Source organism: Callorhinchus milii, unplaced genomic scaffold (assembly GCF_018977255.1).
Source record: "Callorhinchus milii isolate IMCB2004 unplaced genomic scaffold, IMCB_Cmil_1.0 Scaffold4, whole genome shotgun sequence".
NCBI classification, from domain to species: Eukaryota; Metazoa; Chordata; class Chondrichthyes; order Chimaeriformes; family Callorhinchidae; genus Callorhinchus; species Callorhinchus milii.
This window is the reverse complement of record NW_024704745.1, coordinates 22,689,494-22,699,172: the sequence shown is the minus strand read 5'-3', so window position 1 is coordinate 22,699,172 and position 9,679 is coordinate 22,689,494.

Genomic DNA, 9,679 nt, shown 5'->3' with positions numbered 1-9,679 from the left:
GGGCAACACCTATCCATTCACTATCACCCCATGCTGAGGAATGGGAAAGAGTTGGATCTGTGTCTTTTATCAGTTCACCAGATTTTGTTCAAGATAAATTAAGAACTGGATTTAAGCCTTCTACCTATTCACAATCAGACCATACTGCGGAAAGGGCACAAACTGGATCTAAGTCTAGTATCTATTCATCTTCTTCACAGCTTGAAGACAGAGCTCAAACCGAATCTGAATCTTCCATCCATTCACCATCTTTTCTTCTTCAGGGTAGAGTAATACCCAAATCCAACTCTTCTATCCATTTACCATCATCCCATGCTGATGAAAGGGCACAATCTGAATTTAAGTCTTCTATGTCTTCACCATCTTTTGTTCAAGATAGGCTAAGAACTGAATCTAAGTCTTCTGTCGACTCAAAATCACCCCATGCTGAGGAGAGGGTCCAACCTGGATCTAAGTCTGGTATCTATTCACCAGCTTTTGTTCAAGATAGACAAAGAAGTGGATCTAAGTCTTCCATCCACTCACTGTCACCCAATAATCAGGAAAGGGCACAAACTGGATCTAGGTTTTCTACCCATTCACAATCACCTCAGGACGAGGAAAGGACATACTATGGATCTATGTCTTGTAACTATTCCCCATCTATTGTTCAAGATAGGCTAAAACATGGATCTAAGTATTCTACTCATTCACAATCACCTCATGCTGAGGAAAGGGTACAAGCAGGATCGAAGTCTAGTATCTATTCACCATCTTCACAGCTTGAAGCGAGAGCTCAAACCAGATTAACATCTTCCATCCATTCACCATCTTCTCACATTCAAGGTAGGGGATCACTTAGATTCAAACCTTCTATTCATTTAGCATCTCCTCATGCTGAGGAAAGGAAACACATTGAATCCAAGTCTTCTATTTATTCACCAATGTTTGTTCAAGATAGGGGAAGAACTAAATCTAAATCTTCTATCCATTCACAATCACCCCATGCTGAGGAACAGGGACGAACTGAATCTAATCCACCATCTTCACATCTTGACGACAGAGCTCAAACTAGATCTAAATCTTACATCCATTCACCATCCTCTCATGTTCGAGGTAGAGTAACACCTAGATCCAACTATTCTATCTATTTAAGATCACCCCAAGCTGAGGAAATGAGACAACCTGGATCTATCTCTTGGTCTTGTATCTATTCACCATCTTCACACCTTGAAGACAGACCTCAAGCTGAATCAAAATCTTCAATTGATTCACCATCTTCTGTTGTTCAAGGTAGGGCAACACCTATCCATTCACTATCACCCCATGCTGAGGAATGGGAAAGAGTTGGATCTGTGTCTTTTATCAGTTCACCAGATTTTGTTGAAGATAAGTTAAGAACTGGATTTAAGCCTTCTACCTATTCACAATCAGACCATACTGCGGAAAGGGCACAAACTGGATCTAAGTCTAGTATCTATTCATCTTCTTCACAGCTTGAAGACAGAGCTCAAACCGAATCTGAATCTTCCATCCATTCACCATCTTTTCTTCTTCAGGGTAGAGTAATACCCAAATCCAACTCTTCTATCCATTTACCATCATCCCATGCTGATGAAAGGGCACAATCTGAATTTAAGTCTTCTATGTCTTCACCATCTTTTGTTCAAGATAGGCTAAGAACTGAATCTAAGTCTTCTGTCGACTCAAAATCACCCCATGCTGAGGAGAGGGTCCAACCTGGATCTAAGTCTGGTATCTATTCACCAGCTTTTGTTCAAGATAGACAAAGAAGTGGATCTAAGTCTTCCATCCACTCACTGTCACCCAATAATCAGGAAAGGGCACAAACTGGATCTAGGTTTTCTACCTATTCACAATCACCTCATGATGAGGAAAGGACATACGTTGGATCTAAGTCTTGTAACTATTCCCCATCTATTGTTCAAGATAGGCTAAAACGTGGATCTAAGTCTTCTACTCATTCACAATCACCTCATGCTGAGGAAAGGGTACAAGCAGGATCAAAGTCTAGTATCTATTCACCATCTTCACAGCTTGAAGCGAGAGCTCAAACCAGATTAACATCTTCCATCCATTCACCATCTTCTCACATTCAAGGTAGGGGATCACTTAGATTCAAACCTTCTATTCATTTAGCATCTCCTCATGCTGAGGAAAGGACACACATTGAATCCAAGTCTTCTATTTATTCACCAATGTTTGTTCAAGATAGGGGAAGAACTAAATCTAAATCTTCTATCCATTCACAATCACCTCATGCTGAGGAAAGGGCACAAACTAGATCTAAGTCTAATATCTATTCACCATCTTCACAGCTTGAAGACAGAGCTCAATCCGGATCTGAATCTTCCATCCATTCATCATCATCTCTTGTTCAGGGCAACGTAACACCCAGATCCAACTTTTCTACCCATTCACAATCATTGAATGCTGAGGAAAGGACACAATCTGGATCTAAATCTCGTGTCTATTCACCAACTTTTGTTCAAGGTATGCTAAGACCTGGATCTAAGTCTTCTACCCATTCACAATCACCCCATGCTGAAGAACAGGCACAAACTAAGTCTAAGACTGCATCTAAGTCTCGTATCTATTCATCATCTTCACAGCTTGAAGACAGAGATCAAACCGGATCTAAATCTTCCTTCCATGCACCATCCTCTCTTTTTCAGGGTAGAGTAATACCTACCTCCAAGACTTCTATTCGTTTACCATCACTCCATTCTGAAGAAAGGACACAAATTGAACCCAAATCTTCTATTTATTCACCATCTTTTGTTCAAAACAGGATGAAAACTGGATCTAAGTCTCGTATCTATTCACTATCTTCACACCTTGAAGACAGGGATCAAGCTGGATCTGAATCTTCCATCCATTTACCATCTTCTCTTGTTCAGGGCAGAGTAACACCCAGATCCAACTTTTCTACCCATTCACAATCATCTCATGCTAAGGAAAGGACACGATCTGAATCTGAGTCTTGTATCTATCCACCAACTTTTGATCAAGATAGGTTAAGACCTAGATCTAAGTCTGGTACCCATTCAGAATCACCCCATGCTGAAGAACAGGCACAAACTAAATCTAAGACTGCATCTAAACCTTGTATCTGTTCACCATCTTCAGACCTTGACAACAAAGCTCAAACTGAATCTAAGCCTACCATCCATTCACCATCTTCCCTTATTGAGGGTAGGGTAACACCTAGATCCAAGTCTTTCATTCATTTACTATCTCCACATGCTGAGGAAAGGACGCAAATTGGATCCAAGTATTCTATCTATTCACCATCTTTTGTTCAAGACAGGGTAAGAACCAGATCTAAGTCTTCTATCCATTCACAATCACCCCATGCTGAAGAAAGGACACAAACTGGATCTAAATTTTCCAATCGTTCGTCAGCTTCGTATATGGAAAACAAGGCACAAACTGTGTCTAAGTCTTCTATCCAATCACCACCTTCCTTTGTTCAAGATAGGTTACAAACTAGAATTAAATCTTCTATGGATCCGCTTTCTCCTCATGTTGAAGATAAAGCACAAATTGAATCCAAGTTTGCCACCTATTCACCATCTTTCCATGTTGAAGACAGGGCCCCCAAAATATCAGCATCTTCTCTCCATTCATCACCTATACATATTGAAGGGAGGACACAACCTATACCTAGGTCATCAATCCATTCAGCATCTACACATATTGCAGATCAAGCACAAATTGTAGCCAAACGTAAGCATTCACCAGCTTACTGTATGGAAGACGAAGCACAACCAAAGTCTTCTATTCATTTGCCATCAAAGTCTTCTATTCATTTGCCATCTGTATATGTTGAAAATAGGAAACAAACTGTAGCTAACTCTTCTATCTACTCCCCATCTGAACATCTTGAAAATAAGGGACACACTGTAGCTAATTCTTCTATTTACTCCCCATCTGAACAGGTTGAACTTAAGGGACAAACTGTAGCTAAGTCTTCTGTCCATTCCTCATCTGCACATGTCAAAAATACAGCACGAATTGTAAAGTCTTCTATGCATTTTCCATCTGAATGTGCTAAAGATAGGGTACGAACCATAGCTAAGTCTTCTACCCATTCACCATCCTCCCAATTGCAAGATAGGGCACGAACTCTATTTAAATCTTCCATCCGCTCCTCATCTTTCAATATTAAAGATAGGGCACAAAATATACCTAAGCCTTCCAACCATTCACCATCACTCCAATTGGACGACAGAGTGCAAAGTGAATTTAGTTCTCCCAAATTATCATTATTGAGGTACGTAGAGGATAGTGTACAAGGTGAATCACGCTTTCCTAGCGACTCCCCATCCATCTGTGTTCATGATGGCAGACAAAGAGAAATCCCATATATGTCCAAATCAACCATCCATTCACCAGTGTACTATGTGAACAAAAGGGCACAACATTTATTCAGTTCTCCCAATTTGTCATCGTCGAGGTATGTAGATGATACTGTACATGATAGATCCCTTTTTCCTAGCCGATCACTATCCATCCATGTTAATGATGGCACACAATATAAAATCCCACACGTGTCCGATAATGTAAATGATGTGTTTATTTCTCAAAATCAATCACCATTCTTCAATGTTAATGACAAGAGACGAGATAAATTACAATACTCACACAAATCTTCAATTCATTCCCCATCCATAGAGTTTGATCCTTACAGACAAGATATTTTACAACATATATCAAATTCTTCCTTACATTCCGTGTCTCCCTATATTGATGGAAGTGGAAACAATGCATTTAATTCTTCTCTCCGATCAATGCCCTCCAATATAAAAAATACACAAGATGTGTCTCATTCATTCATCCAATCACCTTCCACACCTGTTAATGAAAACTCACAAGGTGTGTCTAGTTCTTTAATCCGATCAATGTCCATTCATGATGATTATGACAAATTAAGAGGTACATCAAAATCCAATTCCAAGTCACTGTCTTCTGGTATTCATGATAAAACACGTAACATATTTCATTCTTCCACCAGATCACTGTCTTCTCGTGCCAATAATAAACAAGGTATGTCTCAATCTTTCATTCAATCAATATCCACCCATGTTGATGATGATTTAGAGGATCCATCTCTTTCTTCAACAAAATCATTGTCTACCCGTGTTTATGATAAAAAACATGGTGTATCTCGTTCTTTCACTCAATCACTCTCCACTAATGTTAATAAAAAAACACAAGCTATATCTCGTTCTTTTACCCAATCACTATCCACCAGTACTAGTAACAAAGAACAGATTCTATCTCATTCTTCTACTAGATCACTATTCATTCATATTGATAAAGCACAAAATATATCCAGTTCTTCCACTGAAACACTATCTGCTTATCATGTTAATAATGCACAAAATAAGTCTCGCTCTTCCATCCGATCAGTCTCAACCCCTGTTGATAATAATTCACAAAGTGTATCTCGTTCTTTCACCAAATCTTTGTCCATTCATGCTGATGATAAGGCAGGTATGAATCATTCATCTAGCCAAGCAATATCCACACACATTGATGATATTGTTAAAAACATACCTCGCTCTTCTGTTCAATCACCATTGATCCAGGCTGAGGATGAAGGTATACCTCATTATTTCACCAAACCACCATTGACACAAGTTAATGATAGTGTTGAAGATGGATTTCATTATTTTACCCAACCACTATTGGCAAAGGTTGATGATGATGTTGAAGGTGAATTTGATTCTTTCACCCGACCATCATTAATGCAGGTTGATGAAGATATTGAAAACTTATTTCATTCCTTCACTCAACCACCACTGACACAGGTTGATGATAGTTTTGAAGATGCATTTAATTCTTTCACCCAACCGCCATTAACAAACTTTGACATTAAGGCTAAAAATGAATTTGATTCTTTCACCCATCCACCACTGGCACAGGTTGATGATGATGTTGAAGATGGATTTCATTCTTTCACCCAACCACCATTAACACAGTTTGATAATCAAGCTGAAGAAGAATTTAATAATTTCATCCAATCATCGATGGCACAGGTAAATGATAATGCTAAAGATGGATATCAATCTTTCATTCAATCACCTTTGACACAAGCTAACAAAAATACTAGAAGTATACCTCATTGTTCCACCAAATCATCATCAACTCAGACTAATGATAATGTTAAATATTTATCTATTTCTTCCATCCAACCACGATTGACCCAGGTTGGTGGAAATATTAGTGGCATACCTCGGTATTCCACCAAATCATCATCAACACAGACTGATGAATCTCAGTGTTCCATCCAACCATCATTGACACAAGCCATACCTCAAGATTCAATCAAATCATCATCAACCCAGACTGATAATTGTAAAGATTCTTCCATCCAAGCACCATTAATGCAGGTTGATGACTGTGTTGCTGTCCCTTGTCCTTCTGCTAAATCACTGTGTGATCATGCTAATCATGAATTTCAAAGTGTCTTTCACTGTCCTGCTGAGACTTGGCTTACCGAAATTGATGATAGTGCACAAGGTTTACCTCATTCCATCTGCCAAGCTAAATTCCCAAACATTAATGAAAATGTTCAAGGTATTTCGTGCCCTTTGAGCCATGAACTGTGCGAACATTTGGATGACACTGATATTGGGCGCAATGAAATATCTTGTAGTCATACCCTCTCACCGTGCACTGATAGTGATTATATCCAAGGCATATCCAGCGATTCCACTCACATTGCTCATAATGCACAATGTGCATCGCAATCACTCATCACATCATGTCCCACGAAAGCTGATGATAATGCTCGAAAACTATCTCATTCTACCAAACTACCGTTCACCCAAGCTGATGATAATGTTCAATGTGTATCTCATTCTAGTCAGTCACCTTCTATTCATGATGATACATCCAGTCCTCACACCCAATCACTACCACCTCAGAATGACAATGTACAACCCACTCGTAGTGTTTCTACGCAATGTTTACCAACCGTTACTGATAACGTACAATGTGTATCCGATACATTCACCCCAGCGTCTCCCACTCATGTTAACATCCAACGTGTACCTAAGCCTGCTATTAAAAAAAAGTCATGTTATGCTGATGATAATGTACCAAATACATCTAAGTCACCTGTTCAATCACCATGCACTCATGCCGTTAACATACCAGGCATATCCTATTCATCCGTTCCATCGTATGGGTATGGTTATTCTATGAAGATCTCATCAAATAGTGTTGGTGATTATTTAAGAATTGAATCGACTTCTCCATGTCATTCTTTCACCAGTAGTGATAACTATCTGTCATGTTTAGAATCATTGGGTACGAGTTATGATAACACAAGTGGTACATCAACCTCTTGCAATCTTTCATTGATTACTACTAGTGACGATGATCAAACAGGAATATCTAGTTCTTCCCTCAATATGAGTGATGATAGTATTTCACTTTCCTCTAGTTACTCCTCTGAATCATCGTGTGAGACCATTGATAATGGTTTAAATGCCTCCTAGCTTAACTCGGAATGCTAAGGGGAAACGTTATTCATAGACTTCTGTTACAGAATATAATGAAAGTAAAATTATTGTTAATAATTGCAAGAATGGCAACCAAGCAACTGGTCCAGTTCACCACTAAATAATACAGCAAATGTTAGCCGTTTGCAGAAATAAATAAAAGTATATTGCTAGTGGCTTTATTGTTATCCTTGCTTTAAAATGTTAAGTCTAGTAAAATATCAGAAAGTGTTCAGTGTAGGAGAATTTTTCAGAAATAAAATATTACTGTATAAATTTAATGTCTTTTTTTGTGAACCACTAGTTAAAGGATAAAACCTGTCTTTCAGTGGTTCAGAATAAATCTATGACTTTATTTTATATGAAAGGTGTGATTAAACTATCAGTTTATACATTATTTGTCCAAATCACAAGATCAGTTTGAATGAAAAAAGCCCTTTGGCCCATTTGATCTTATTCTTTGGGAAAACCCACCCAACTACCTTCCCATCACATCAGGCTATTTTTAAATGAGTCCAGAATACTGATCTCAACCAACCTATTCCAGTCATTAATTAGCATCTAGGTAAAGATATACTTCCTGGTGTCTGTCCTGAAATTGCCTTTTGTAAGTCTAACTTTAGTAACTCTAAAACCTGGGTAACTCTGGGTGATCCAAAATTACTGTTTTGAGAGCCCGGACTTATGTTTAAAGGGTAGTTGAGGTCAAACAAGACACTGAGGATCTGCACCAGCTCCATGAGGTGGAGTGAGCACCAGAGCAGATCAATGTTATCAGAGCCTTATGAGAAGGTGCTGGCAGGTGCCAAGCAGGAGAGCCTGAGTCTTGTCAACATTGAGCTGTAGAAAGTTAGAACTCATGTGGGACTGGCTTAAATCAAACTTAGCAGTCTTTCGGCAGATCTGGCTGGACCTTATCAAATCTTACTGCTCCACCCTTGCCTCCATTAAATCGTCGTTCTACTCGAAGACAATATTGGAGGCCAAGGACAACCTCAGTCTCCTCTTCTCCATCTCCAACTGGCTCCTCCTTCCACCCTCTTATGCCTCACCCATCCTCACCTCCAATGCCAACTGTGAGGCGATGCTGGACTTCCTTGAATCCAAAGTCAAGGGGATCCGCTCAGTTCCTATGCCCTCCCATCTGCTACACTCTCTCAATCTTACCATCCTACCCCATCCCACCCCGGCCCCTACTCATCCCTCCCTCCACACCTTCGAACCTGTCTCCCACTCTTCTCACCACCACTATAACCTGCATGAAACCAACCACCTGCTCCCTTGACCAGATCCCTACCCCTCTCCTTACCTCCCAGATCCACCTCCTTGCCCCTCTACTCACAGACATCATCAACCTCTCTCTGTCCACTGGTACTGTTCCCACCCCATTAAAAACGGCCATCATCACTCCTATTCTTTAAGAAACTCACCTTGGACGCATCTCTACTCTCAAACTACCACCTCATCTCCAACCTCCCTTTCCTCTCCAAGGTCCTGGAACGAGTTGCTGCTTCCGAGCTTTGCTCCTTCCTCTCCCGCCACTCCCTTAACAAAGCCCTTCAATCGGGTTTCTGTGATGGCCACAGCATAGAAACAGCCCAGGTCAAAGTGACAAATGACCATTTGCAAACCAAGGCTCCCTCTGCCTCCTCGTCCTCCTTGACCTCTCTGCTGCCTTCGACACTGTCAACCACTCTATCCTCATCCACCGCCTCTCCTCAACCTTCACGAGTCTGTCCTTGACTGGTTCAGATGATACCTCACACAGCCTCCACTTCATTCCCACAAACGGCTTCTCCTCTAGCCCCCACACTATCTCATGCGGCGTTCCTCAGGGCTCTGTCCTTAGTCCCCTCCTCTTCAATATCTATATGCACCCTCTTGATGACATCATCCGCCCCTGTATGCGGATAACACCCATCTGTACATCTCTGCCTCCACCCTTGACTCCAGGACCACTGTTGTCCTGAGAGAATGTCTGTCAGACATCAAGTCCTGGATGAGAGCTAATTTTGTTCAGCTGAACGTCAACAAGACTGAGGCTCTGCTGATTGGCTCCCGTCAGCGACTCCACACTTCAGGCGCTGACAGCATCACCATCCACAGTTGCATAGTCCACCTTATTAAGCCAGTCCGGAATCTTGGTGTCTTGTTTAACCCTCAAC